We start from the raw sequence: 15,369 nt of genomic DNA, 5'->3' as shown, positions 1-15,369 counted from the left end.
CATCTGGTTTATCTCCTCATAATTGTCTCCATCCGATTTCTACACCTCTGAACGTCGCACTTTCATTAACCATGGTAAAGGCAATTGGCCGTGTTGCAGAGAATTCACTAATCACAGCATCAGAGATCTACCCAACTCTTCTGATGTTCGCAGGTAGCAGAAATGACGTTCCGAGACATCATGACAGCTGCGCCGCTTGCATTTAACTGCTGGTCGAATACCCTAAGTGAGACTAAACTTCCCAGCAGAGGTGGCCAGATTAGCAAATGTGCGTGATTTGCTGTGTCGTGCCAGCCGCAATCATCTGAAGAGCTGCAACATTGAAGCCGAAATAAGTGGTTTGTGGGCAATGGTTAAGTCACTCTCGAACCCTAGAAAGAAGGAAGAAACGACGTCAATCTCGTTCCGCGACGTTACGCTGACTGATCCCAAGAAGTACGCAAGTTATTTCAATCGATAGTTTGTCGAGTACCCCTGGAGTAACAGGGCGAAGAATTAGATCTATTTCTGCCAAAAATGAACCACCACAATTTACAATGGATGGTGATGATGGAATGTCATCAGAAAAGCTAAATCATCCAAAGCGTTGAGCCCTGATAGATTCTCCATGGTAATGGTCAAACAGCTGGGTGTGCCGTGAGTCGATTATCTTACTGATGTTCTCAACCAGTCGCCAGCCACTCACATCGTTCCAGAAGTCTGAAAAATGGGCAGGGTGATCCCGCTACTGAAGACAGGCAAGGATGCCAACTAATGAGAATCGTAAAGATCGATTTCGCTTTTGTCGCCCATAGGAAAGACCATTGAGGCTTTAGTGTCAGAAATATTCAGTTGCCGATCATCAGCAGAGGTTCCGTAAGCAGAACAGCACGACAACAGAGCTGCACGCCATCTCCTGACATATTAGTCGAGGACTCACCCAGAGCAAGCCGTGTGATCGAACAGTGATGGTGGCCTTTGATACTATCAATCACTCCAAGCTTGAAGCGTTGTATAATCAATTATGTTTGTGTTCCAAGCCCCGTGCAGTGAAATAGGGAGTTCCCCAAGGTTGGATGATATCTAAAGAACTGTTTAACCGCTACCTCTCCTGTATTCTTCTACCTCTCCTGTACCGCCCTCAATAAGATCGTAACGTATGCGGATGATTATACGATCTTGGCTAATCCCTAGTCGGCAGCACTTGGGGCCCAGATAAAGAAACCTTGTTGACCACATATAACGCGATAGGTCGGCCTGTGGTGTGCTATGCGGCACCAGTTTGGTTCGAGAGTTTATTTGATACGCAATGGAATAATATTCAAACATCTCAGAATGCTGCCCTGAGAACAGCAAAGATTCTTCCAATACAGCAACACAATGAGATGCTTCGTTGCAGTACTTGTTTGGGTGTTACCGTGAGAGCCATCCCAATAACCATCTGGTGGGTAGGCCCGACACACCCAGGAACATCAAGAAGTTCTAGAGAACGAGGTTCAGCGATACAGGAGAGAACCCCATATATAGCAGCATATTAAGCAGGGTTGAACTTTATTCACACTATAGTTGCCAAGGCCATCAGAAAATATAGTGTGAATAAAGTCCTCGGAGTACATCCTCCATCTATCGCAGTTGACACGACAAACCAGATAAATTTTGGCTCAACTGCGCTCGAGATATTGCAGTCGCCTAAATTCATATAGGGCAAAGATCGATCGCACCGTGCATAACATCTGCCCAGCATGCGGCATGGGCCCGCACAACACATTGCACCTTTTCAACTGCCATGCCAAATCTACTCATCTAACTCAAGTGGATCTGTGGTTACATCCCATCGAAGCAGTCATATTCCAGCAACTGGAGTTAGACCCAAAGTCAGATTAAGCAGAAGAACGAACGCAGAAACATACAATAATAAACACTGTTACAACAACAAACCCTGACCACTGTGCAAAACATCTGCCCAGTGACACACTGGCCTGCCAAACCGATTCAATCAACTCTAGTAGATCTGGGGTTTCATACCATCGAAACAGGCACATTCCTAGAACTGGCGATATACCCAGAGCCAGATTAAGCAGAAAAAAGAGCATACAAACATATAAAAAACTGTTACAACGACAACAACAACCTCTCGGAAAATAAAAATCAAACTCTTAAAGACACTGAAAATATCCCTGACCCAAGACATGGCTACGAAATGTCCCCAATTGGTCAGGCGCTAGACATTTTGTTTCGCAAAGTCTAGCACAAATTTCACTTTTCATGGTAATGTTATATTTTTGTAATTAATTAGTTTAAAGAGCGATTCTTTTCATCACTTTTTCTTTTAGTGCAAATTCGCAAAATTATTTTTAGTTGATTTCCATTTAACGGCCAACCGCAAATTGCTGATTGTATTTGTTTTTAATATGACAACCCCACTGCTCTTTATCGCCTGGCATTATTTTCTTTAAATGCCTTTTATTTGTGAGAGTGTGTGTTTTTGGTTTCGTTTTTGTGCTATATTTGCGCAAAAAGCGATTGGCCCATTAACATGACTGTTGAACCATAACCTAACCCAATACCAACCACATCGACTGGCTAAATGAAGCAATAATAAAAAACAAACAAAACAAACAAGCAAAAATTGAGGAATTGGGCACATGGGAATGGGGCAAAAAAAAAGCAAAAAAAAAGCAAAAAAAAAACAGCAAAGCAGTCGAAAATAAGTGATAATTTATATAGAAAAATTCTTGCCTCAGTAGATATTTTTAAATGATTATTTTTTTAAGAAAACAATGTTGTATTTCTTTTAATTTTTTTATTTATTTGTATCTTTGTTATTAAAAAAACACAAACTTAAGGATTTAAGAATTTTATAAAAAAATTAAAATTCAATAAACATTTTAAGTCGCAAATATAAGTGGACAAAATTAAAGCACCCCCCAATTTTAGGAACAAAAAAAGGAGAACTTAACATTTCGTTGCGTATCCTTTTTTCTGGATGACACAAGCACATCTTTAATTAATTTCCAGAAAAATATAGCTTAAATCCTCAAAATACTGAAAATCGGGAGGTACCCAAATGTGGACCCAGATCCACAATTTTTGGCGGAAAAGTTCTGTAACCACCAGAACCCTAAGTACCAAATTATAGCTAATTTTCTAGGAAAATGTGGCTTAAATTCTCAAAATACCGAAAATCGGGAGGTACCGCTATAAAGGGGCTATAACAAAACATTAGCCGATATTGTTCATATTCATCCAAAAATGATACTACAGCATCAAAATCGCAAAATTAGCAAAAGAACGATTCACAGAAGAGCGATAGTGGCCGGCGTATTTCATATCGACAAATACTAAAAAATCTAGACTTGAATTCGCCAAAGACCCATCTAAACTGGAGTGTCCAAAAATGGAGAACTGTGCTGTTTTCTGAAGAATCTAAGTTTAATTTAAAGGATGGCATAAGGTGTGGACCAAATTGGCAAGGGTTAAATTCTAAATATTGCAAAGGCAGAGCACGATGCTGTGGAATTTTTTACTCGGAGCAAGAGTTTGGACCAATTCATAAAAATAATGGAATTATGGATCATTTCAAGTATCGTAACATATTAAAAGGCTTGATCTTGTTTTATGCTGAAAAAGTGATGGACATTTCAGGAAGATAACGAAAACCAAAACATGTATCGAAAATGGTTAAGGAGTGATTCCAAAACAATTCGATAGTAGTTCTCGATTGGCTTACCCAATCCCCGTGATCTTAGCTCTCGATTGGGACTTGTGGGAGATCGTTAACTCAAAAAAGAAAAATGATCTACGCCCTAACAGGCAAAATTTTCAAATAAATAAAAATAAGCGTGAGCCAGGCTGGGGTTTGAATCCACGTCCTTGAAAAACACATGAACAAAGTGTTGTCACGGCGTGTTAGCGTTCAGAGCCAAACTCATAACTTCCAAAGGTCATTACATACACGGCCGATATGTACGATGAGCTGCTACCAACAGCGATACATGTGGTTGTGTGGGTTCGAAGCCAGCTAACAATTTTTATCGATTGCTCTGATTTCCGATTTTTTCTGAGATTTTCTGAATATTTTTTTAGAAAGTTGCCGATTTCACTCATTTTTTCCTAGAAATTCAGACAGATTTTCTAAAAGTTTTTTTTTAAGAATCTCTGAAAATTTTCTGAAGTTTCTTAAGAATCTTCGTTCCGATTTCTAATCGATTTTCTAAGGGATGTTTTTGTTTGGTTCTTATCGAAAAACAAAGTTATTGGTTATGAAATTCTCATATACAATTTTTAGTAATTTTTAATATAAATGCAACATATAATAAATGAAGCTAGTGTTAATGGCTTCAAGTTACACGTGCACAGTGTTCTACTATTAACCCAGCCAACAATTTTTGCTGAGATCGTACCGAATTCGGATGTATTTTCTGCACAAGTTTCCATTTCTGATGCCGTAATCGCATGCAAAACAGGTCCGAATTTGTGTGAAGCGGTTCGCAGAATTCGGAACGTTTTGTCGAGGGAAATTCGGAAAGAACATTTTAGTTTCTACACGAATTCGTTTAGAATTCGAAAGATTTTCTGATAACACTCTGAAGAAATATTCGAAAATCTGAAGAAAAAAGAATTCTTTTCGGAGATTTTTTTCGAGATTCGAGATTTATTTAAAATATTTGTTGAACTTTTTATTATTACAATGTTGATGAAATAGTATTCGTCGCTGCTGCCCACTGAATTGCACATTTATAAAATCATCACAGTCCACAGATGATTAATCATCAAATGATAACAACAGGCAAAATCATTAGAACGTTTGAAATTTAGAATCTTCCGTAAATAGCGCATTAAAAGAAAATTGTCTCTGAGTGGGGTTTGTTGTGTGTTATGTGTCAATATCAAAGGCATCAGCGTCCAAGAATTTCTACCGATTTTTTTCCGAAAATCTAAAATTTTCTTCGAATTTTTCCAGGATTTTGTTTCCGAATTCTGTAAGAAAAACTGATTTTTTTCTGAATTTTCGAAAAAAATTTAACTTCGAATTCGGATCGAATTCGTCGCGAAACTCTAATATTTTTTTTAAAAATTTCCTTAGAAAATTCTTTCCGAATTCGGTGACAACGTCCATACAACTTTCGTACGAAATTCGGTACGAATTCGTCATCAGAATCGGATTTTTTTTTTCAGAATTTCTTTCCGAATTCGAACCGATTTTCTTAAGGAAACCTAAATTTTCCACCGAATTTTCCAGAATATTTTCCGAATTCGGACCGAATTCTGTAAGAAAATCCGATTTTTTCTCCGAATTTTCCAAAAAATTTACCTTCGAATTCGGATCGAATTCGTCGCGAAACTCTAATATTTTTTTTAAAATTTCCTTAGAAAATTCTTTCCGAATTCGGTGACAACGTCCATACAACTTTCGTACGAAATTCGGTACGAATTCGTCATCAGAATCGGATTTTTTTTTCAGAATTTCTTTCCGAATTCGAACCGATTTTCTTAAGGAAACCTAAATTTTCCACCGAATTTTCCAGAATATTTTCCGAATTCGGTCCGAATTCTGTAAGAAAATCCGATTTTTTCTCCGAATTTTCCAAAAAATTTACCTTCGAATTCGAATCGAATTCGTCGCGAAACTCTAATATTTTTTTTAAAATTTCCTTAGAAAATTCTTTCCGAATTCGGTGACTACGTCCATACAACTTTCGTACGGAATTCGGTACAAATTCGCCATCAGAATCGAAATTCGGACCGAATTCTGTAAGAAAATCTGATTTTTTCTCCGAATTTTCCAAAAATTTACCTTCGAATTCGGATCGAATTCGTCGCGAAACTCTAATATTTTTTTAAAATGTCCTTAGAAAATTCTTTTCGAATTCGGTGACCACGTCCATACAACTTTCGTACGAAATTCGCTACGAATTCGTCATCAGAATCAGAATTTTTTTCCGAATTCGAACCGATTTTCTTAAAGAAACCTAAATTTTCCAATTTTTTTCCGAGTTCGGACCGAATTCTGTAAGAAAATCAGATTTTTTTCCGAATTTTCCAAAAAATTTACCTTCGAATTCGGATCGAATTCGTCGCGAGACTCTAATATTTTTTTTTTAATTTCCTTAGAAAATTCTTTCCGAATTCGGTGACCACGTCCATACAACTTTCGTACGAAATTCGGTACGAATTCGGCATCCGAATAGGAATTTTTTCAGAAATTCTTTCCGAATTCAAAACGAAATCGGAACAAAATGTTAACTGGGAATCTTCGGCTTTCCTTTTACACTTGCAAAAGTCATCGGTCATCGGTCGATTCTAATGAGAAATTAATTAAAATCTAAGCAAAAGTTATTTGACCCCAAGTATGTTTGGAAGAAATTCGTTTCAGACAATTTGGAGTCGATTTAGCCATGTCCGTTACTCCGTCTGTTCGTCTGTCTGGCTGGTGTCCACGATAACTCTCGAACGGAACAATTGTTTCGAACCAAATTTTGGGTATCGTAATATTTTGTCCAAGCTTAGTTTAAGTTCGAAGATGGGCCATATCGGTCCACTCCTTCGGGTACCTCCCCCACAAAAGCTAAAAAATATTCTGTAAAATGGTGTGAACGATAACTCTCGAAGGGAGCAATCGATTTGGTCCAAACTTTGCACATCGTATTATTTCCTCCACATATAGATCGGATTCGAATATGGACAATATCGGTCCACTCCTGCGGGTACCTCCCACACAAAATTCGTATAAAGTGAATTTTAAGAGCACTCCTCGGATCGTGTTGAATTTTTTTCAGTAGTTTGTCCTTGCGGCTCCCTTCAACACGGTACAATTTTATTCTTTATTCTGAGATATTAGCCTAAAATCTCCATGAAACCCGGACGGCACCAACTAAAATAGCAAATTCGCAAATTTTGACATCGTATTATTTCATCCTGTCATGTATCAGGTTGGAATATGGACTATATCGGTCCACTCCTTCGGGAACCTCACACACAAACTTGTGAAAAAGTGGAGTTTAATAGCTCCTCTAACATCGTGTCGATTCTTTTGTTTAGTAGGTTGTTCTAGCGGTCTCATTCACAACGGTACAATTTTTTCCGGAGTAAGTCAATACTTTCTGAGATGATGGCCCAAAAGCTTCAAAACTTTCCCGGCTATTGTGCAAGTTAACTCTAAAACTTTTTCAAAATTTCTTCACAACGTATTTTAACGTATTTTAATATTTCGAGTCCTTTATGAAGAAGTTTGATTACTAAAAATAGGTCTGTCTGGTTACTTTCCCAGAAAAAATTCTCCAGCAAGAACTTTCTCAGAGAGTAAGGAGTTTTTATTCTCTTTTGCATGAAAATGTTATAAAATAAACAGACACCTTCCCGGCAAAAACCAGCAAGCAATCAGCTGACTTGCCAAAACAGAACAATTTGTCCGCCAATAAAGGAAAAAATGAAGCAAAAATGTTGTATTTTATTTAAAATAAAAAGAAAAATGACCCAAAACAGGAATTTTTCCACATTGCAACTTTGTTCTCCGAAGAAACAATACAATTAGGCTTGCTGTTTCCACAATAAAATTGTTTTTAATTTTCACAAACGTAAATCACCGAATAATTAAAAACAGCTGATTCAGGAAGAAGAATAGTTACAAGTGCTTGCTAGAAGAAATTTTTCCAGCAAGAATTTGCAAACTCTCCGTAAAAGAACTGTCAAAATGTCTCTCACGATTCGCTCTCTTTTGCTGGCTTTCTGTGTTAACAGACGACTTCCAGCAATAATTGGTACAAATTGTTACCAGTTTACCCTAAAACTGGACAGACCTAATGATGGGTATATGTCAATAATTTCGTATAGCCCCACATTACTGTATCTAAAGATTTTAAAGCGAACTCATGATATAAAATGAATATATTTTATATACGGCATAATTATTTTTTTTTCGTCAGTGGCTGAGTGTATATTTCCGTCAGCATAGCTGACTGATACTTTCTTACTTGTTTTTTTTTTTAATTTTTAAGTTGGGACATTTTTTTCTTCATTTTGTAAAAATTTTTCTTTTAATAAAAACTCTTATTGTTTTGAATTTATTCAATCAGATTTATTGTTGAACCTCCAAATATCGTTCTACCCCACATGGCATGGGAACTAAACAGTAGTGATATCACACATACATATATACAATTCGAGAATAAATATTTATCTATTTATATGTATATGGCCTAATCATTGGTCATGCTGGCGTCAGTTCGTCATACACTGATCCCATTATCTGAATATATAAATGTGTGTAATTTATTTAGTATATGATAATGTGTACCGTACCTACCTATCTACACGATGATAAAGAGGTCGATGATTTGTTGAACTATTTTCGTCATTAAAGTGGCCAACTAATAGCTGACACATTTCGGCTATAGTTAGGGTAGTGTTATATTTAATTCTTGTGAGCAAAAGAGACAAGTAGACAAATGAAAATATATATTTTAAGTGCGCCTAGAAACAGCGTATAAACACACTTCTGGCCATGACATTCAAACTGTCGTCGTTGGCAATTTCAATGCCAATTCTGGAAAAGGGGATAGCTTTGGCGAAAATATTTGAAAACTTAGTTCTACACTGATACAACCGATAACACAATGTGACTGATAAATTTTGCGTAGTAGTTTGCATCAACACACTTACATATATACCTATGTAGCTATTCACAAATTCACGAGGCTGTCACCAGATAAAGTTCCAAGAAACTAAATTGATGATGTTGTGCCAAATAGAAGATACTCAATCAGTACCAGATTAGCAGCAAAAATTCGCAGAATTAAACGCAGAGAATAAAGCACAATTTGACATACCACGGTAGCTGCACGCAGAAAAACATATGTTAGAAATATGTTGGGATCCAAACAAATATTTGCTTGGGACTGATCGCAAACAAATATATGTTTGGATTCGGACATAATTTGTTTGGGTCCAAAGAAATATTTGTTTGCAACATTGTGTAACATATCTCAATTTTATATGTTTGGATACCAACATATTTTTTATATTAGAACATATTTTTCATGGGTGGAGAGAGGATGTTTGTCAAAGAGAGTAACAACAGGACTCTAGCGGCTGCGGAATGACGGTTTATAATAAAGAGCTGTGTGTATGGTGTAATATGAGACGCATAAGTTTTGTGATGTGTATGCGTAACATGCGTGTGTTTCGTGCTTTGTTGTTAACCAACGTAGCAAGCGAAGAGGAAAAGAAAAAAATGGCGGGAACGAAGACTAACAACAAAATTTCGATGGGATATTGATATAGAGCACCAACCTTCAAAATACCGAAAATCGGGAGGTACCGTTCTATGGGGGCTATATGAAGAAATGGACCTATACCGAAAAATTTAAGGTGGAAAGTTTTATACCCTCAACGAAGACTAAGTACCAACTTGCATCCATTTCGGTGTTATAATGAGCCTAAAACCTTCAACATACCGAAAATTTGGATATACCGTTTTATGGGGGGTACATCAAAATGTGGACTTATACCTACAAATTTCTGAGGGAAATTTTTGTAGCCCAAAGAAAGACTAAATACCACATTTCGGCCACTTCGGTGAGATATTGAGGTCACAACCTTCGAAATACCGAAAATCAGGAGGTACCGTTCTATGGGAGCTATATGAAGACGCTACAAGGAATCTATGCATAGTGGTTCCAGCCATTGGCCAAAAACAAAAAACCGAATGTAAATTTTTTGGTACAATATATGGCAACTCAGACTGGCATGAGATGGAAATTTCCAAAAATGTGTTTGTTTCATTCCGAAGGTACTTCTTGAGAATAACTCCAAGAGTCAGACCATGTGATTTGTAAATTTAAATGCAAATAAAAATCGTCTAAATATTTGGAAATTAATTCGTATTGAAAAATACTTTAGCGGATTTCGTAAGAAAAGACAATAGCTTAATTTTTATAAAAAAGTGTAGTGTGCGGTGTTTTGAGCAGAGTCATCGATCCTTGCCCTATCTAGGGGTTTTCGTAACGCTGAACTTTACTTTCTAGATCACGAAGATCCCTCCAGACATGCCTCGGTGGGGGGTTCTATCCTATACGTGATTAGGATGGCTCTCACGGTAACACCCGAACAAGTACTGCAACGAAAGCATGTCATAGTGTCCTGTATTGGAAGAACACGGTGCTCTTGAAACAATTTTAAATGGAAGTATCGCCTCCTTATAAAACAATGTCATGACTGCAATTTTCCAACTTAAACTTATATAGGAAAAAATTACAAAAGCCAATCATGTAGAGAATTTTCATGGCTAAAAGATTCTCTCAAGTCCAATTTCAATAAGATTTACCGTTTTCAAGCAAATCGTAAAAATCTAACAAAAAACCAAAAAATGTGACCTGAACACCTATATATCTCACAAATGGTAAAACCTAGGAACAAATCATAACGGTCAATCCTCTAGAAAATGTTCACAGCTACAACATTTTCTTTAGCACCATTTCGATAGGACTTGCTGTTTCCAAGCAAAATCGCGAAAACCTAAAATAAACCTAAAAATGGGAATTTTAACCGCGAATTATTTAAAAATCCCTCCAGCGGTTTTTTCTTGTTTTTGGATTTTTCTCACCTATGAACATTGCTACTTCAAAATCCGCAAAAACTTCCCAGGTGTAAGCGGTTTTCACTTGAAGCTAGTTAAGGCTCACCATGTATGACATAGTTTTATAAGGTAGCGATACAGTCAATGCATTGTCCCAATTTGAACTTCTATATCTCAATAACGGTAAAAAGTATAAAATTATCATAAAGGTCAATATTGTAGAGAATTTTCATAGCTACAACATTTTCTTTAGTATAATTTCGATAGTAATCGTGATACCCAAAAAAAAATCATGAAAACCCAAAAAATCCCTAAAACGCGATTTATTTAAAAAGCGCTACGGTGATTTTTTTTTTTTTTTTTTTTTTTTTGATTTTTCACATCTATGAACATTGTAGTTTCAGCATCCGCAAAAACTTCCCATGTATAAGCACCTTCCATTTAAAGTTGCTTCAAGAGCACTGTGAGAATATTTGCCTTCTCATATATATGATCCACTGAAGACGGCGTTCTGACAGGATTGAATATATTTCCATCGCGTTGCATTTATATTCGCGGACCAAACTGGCGCGCATAGCTTATCACAGACCACTCTATCGCGTTACATGTGGTCAACAAGGCTTCTTTATCTGCACTGAGCAAAAAAGTCCACTAGACCATATGTCTACGGTGAAAATAGAGCCCCAGAATTTTGGCTTGAAGTTTCTTTTCAAGTTTTTTTTTTTTTTTTGATATTTTGGCATGTATGTAAAAGCCAAAGCACTGAGATTTTCGATTCAATACAAAGACAAAAATTGTAGCCAAGACAATACTTAAGAACTCTCTAGTACATCGCAAAAGCATTGGAACGCTCCTTCAGGTAGTTATGGCCTCGAGAAGGCGCACATTTTTCGGAAAATATCGATAAACGACACTGTGCTACAAAATGGAACTCAAAGTCAGTGGGTGGAAATTTCCTTTTGGAGATGAAAGCCCTTTGTGAGTGTACTAAGAACGCAAAAGGAAATTTTCAGGATAGGTCAAGTTTCTGAGATATGGTTTGGCCAAAATATGCTTAAAAAAATGTCAAGTCAAAATCGGGGGCTCGACTTTCACCGTAGACATATGGTCTAGTGGACTATCTTGCTCAGTAAAATACCAAGAATCAGAAACTCCAGGCGCCCACTATCACTTTTTCCTTCCATACAAATCGCCACGGCCTATTGTTCATACATCTCAGATTGTTCATACATCGAGATAGCTGTGGCATGCGCGGATGACATGATCATACAGTCTATAATATGACCCCTAGAATTATGGGGTTGTTTGTGGTTGGAATTCTGCTACAATCGAAAATAACATCTCTGCCATCCTTGTGGTGAACAGAGTGGCCGTAGATTTAGCGGTGGATTTTTGCATACTCCTCGCGTAGCAAAATGTGGTAAAATCAGTCAACAAGGAGCTTAGCCTTTCACAAATATCATCAGGAAAGGTACCTGATGCCAAGATAGTACAATCAACATTATACGTAACGATCTCAATACCATCTGTAGGGGATGGAATACAGGAGAAGTAGAGGCTAAACGGTTACGGAGACATCACCCCACCATGAGGAACTCCCTGTTTTACTCTACGGGGCTTAGACTTCCTATTCCTGAACTCCACGTACGACTCGCATCCACACATATAATTGATTATATAACGATACAAACTAGGCCGGAGGTTGTCTGCTCGATAAGCCAAGCACCAACATCATTGTTCTGTCACTACCCGTCCGTCTGTCTGGCTGGTGCGCACGATAACTCTCGAACGGATCAACCATTATTGTGTTCTGTCAGCACAGCTGACTGATACTTTCTTACTTGTTTTACTTGAGTCGTACTGAAGATGCACTTAAATGCGATTCAACAAAATTTACCTGTATTAATGAAGACATTAAGAGCAAAGGCGCTAAGTTATCCCAATTTTAATATTTTGAATTTTTCCAGTCAAAAGCTTATGCACAGGGGTAGTGCATAAGTCTCACTTGTCTTGGGTCTATAACAAGGATTACATGTATTAATCGGCGTGATGTAAACGTTAATCAACTTTATCTCCATAGTTGAAAACTTGACTGCAACCTTCATACATGCCATCTACGGGTCATGAGAGCCAGGCTCAATCGATATAGGTATGTATTGGACGCTGCACGCCTTAGTTGTTGTTGTTGTTGATCTTGGTAGGAGACCACGCCTTTTTTCTTGACGTGAGAGTATCGAATGAAAACATTGGTTGCCACATCGGGGCAATACGTCAGATGACCTACAATTCCACGTTTGGTCCGGTCAAAAATGCGCTGCACACTGGTCGAAATCACTGATCTAGCGACGCGAAAGTCAAAAAATCAAACTATAAAATTATGAAATGTTTTCCATTGCATCGATTACAGACACTCTGCTAACTAAAATTTTGATTTTACTTTGTTGTTGTAAATATTCTCTCAGCTATTCACTATCCAATGCAAGAAACTCTGCTGCATCAAAATAAACGTAGACCTATGTCACAATTTTTGGTGGAGAATGTTTGTGTCCAAATCCCAAATAACAAATTACCCCCAATTTGGTCGGAAAATGTAGCTTAAATCCCCCAAAATACTAAAAATCGGGAGGTACCTAAAAAGGGCAATATACCAACACGTGGACCTATGTCCAGAATTTTTGGTGGAAATGTTTAGTGACCACTATAAACCCTAAGTACCAAATTTCAACTAATTTGAAAGTAAAGGATGGCTTAAATCCTCAAAATCAGGAAGAACCGCTATAGGAAAATATACGGAGATGTTTTTCATATTTAGTCCATTATTACCCACGGACACAGACTGAGTTTGTGCAAAATTTCAGAAACATAAATCAATTCGTTTGCAAGTTATTAATTTCGCGCCAGTGATTTCGACCACTGTGCGCTGGTTTGATTCGATGTGTGGGAGCTCACATTGTCATGGTTCACACTGATTCTTCTTCTCTTGTTCGTTTTTCGAATTCCGTCTCGAATTCTTTCCTCCAGGAAAGCAAATGTTTGTGTGCCACTCAGAATTGACCTCCTATGTTGCTCAAGCAAAATAGCATAAAAACAGGTTACCATTTGCATCGAAGTGCTTCTTCCATGAACAACTTTCGTTTTGTTTCGGGATCATACGCATAGATCCATCATGACTTATCACCTGTGACGGTCTTATAGAGGTCATTTGAAGCACCGCGATCCAATTTGTTCTACATTTCTTTGCGCCAATCTACAAGAGCATTTTTTGAGCGATTGTCCACTTGTGCTGGATCCAACGAGAACAACCCCTTTTTGCGGCCAGGTGTTCATGAAATATCGAATGCATGGTGGTGGACGGAATGCCCAAAGTATGCCTCTATCTTAGGATATGTCGCATGACGATCTTGTGTTATTAGTAGACAGCGGAATCCTATGCAAATGCATATATGGTTAGGATGGTCATAGAGAAAATCTGATTAGACAAAAACTCGTTTTACTACAAAATAAAACGAATTAGGCCCAGAAATTTGTGCATATTTTGACATACTTGCATAAAATGAGCATATGTAAAACCATATGCAAAAATATATACAAGGATTTGTGACCTAAATATCCCACCAAAGTGGCTGAAATTTGGTATTAAGTCTTCGTTAGGGGTATGAAACTTTACACCTGAAATTTGTCCCCCATAGAACGGTACCTCCCGATTTTCGATATTTTAAAGGTTGTGGCCTCAATATTCCACCGAAATGACTGAGATTTGGCATTTCTAGGTTCCAGGTTCCATGGGTTTTCACATCCTGGAGAATATAAGGAACATTTTTTATCGTGGAGATAAAAAAGTTAGCCCTAAACTTAAGACACGTGCTCTTATTAATTAAGTAGATTTCATTAAATTTCAATTTAATTATGTAGCGTACTGAATTATTTCACACAAACAAGTCTGTTCTCATGAACCACAAATTTAAAATAGCCGTTTGTCGAACTTGACATGGATTGGCTCTGTTTTTTTTTTCTGTGAGTATTTTTAAATATTCTGTTTTTATTTTTACAAATGAAAAGAAAATGCATAAAAAACGAAAATGAACACAGTGCCAACAATAGGCATGCAATGCATTTATTTTTTTGTTTACTCTAACATGTGCGACTAAAATTAATTAATTAAAATACATACAATACATACCTAGAATTGTTTATTGAAGGTATGTATTGTATTTCATATAATTTCATATAATTCCTTAAAATTCCATGAGATGTAAAATGATTAAGTTTCTCAATAGCAATATATGCAAATAATCTACCTATTTATATAGATGTAGATATGTTATCAGATTATAATTTACATACGTACAAAAGATACACAGACATCCATATGTATATGGAATATGGAATATCTAATGATGTTTTTTGTTTTATTATCAGCTATATCGCTTCTAAAACTCGCATCACCAGTTGGTGAAAGTATTTTCATTGATTTTTAGTTGTCAAGAATACCATCGATAGTTTATCAGATGAGATATTATATGCCGTATCTAAGATTTTAAATAAATCCATTTTATGGGTTTTTGTTTAACATTGAATAAATTATAATAATTAATGTCGAACAAACTCCACTTTCCAAAATGAGGTCGAAGATATGATGAGAAAAAATAACCCAAGGAGTGACGTAAGAGCTGACAGATATTTAGGAATAATTCAAACGGCTTTTAGATGACAAATCTGCAACTGTCATGTTCCGAGTTATTACAGAAAAGGGCCAGGTGCTGCCACTGGCGAATGTACTGGAAGATACTGGGTGAATATTAACTTCAATAACA

At 36.9% G+C, this 15,369-nt stretch overlaps 1 protein-coding gene across 19 annotated transcripts in view; it reads right to left on the bottom strand.

Moving 5' to 3' along the window:
* nmo (serine/threonine-protein kinase nemo) overlaps positions 1–15,369 on the bottom strand; it is a 447,619-nt gene that overhangs the window by 144,763 nt on the left and 287,487 nt on the right. The gene's annotated exons all lie outside the window — the stretch shown is intronic.

This window comes from Musca autumnalis, unplaced genomic scaffold (assembly GCF_047663935.1).
Source record: "Musca autumnalis isolate F117 unplaced genomic scaffold, ASM4766393v1 scaffold_4, whole genome shotgun sequence".
Lineage (NCBI taxonomy): Eukaryota > Metazoa > Arthropoda > Insecta > Diptera > Muscidae > Musca > Musca autumnalis.
Note: the sequence above shows the minus strand (reverse complement) of the source record. Positions and strands in the feature narration are given on the sequence as shown.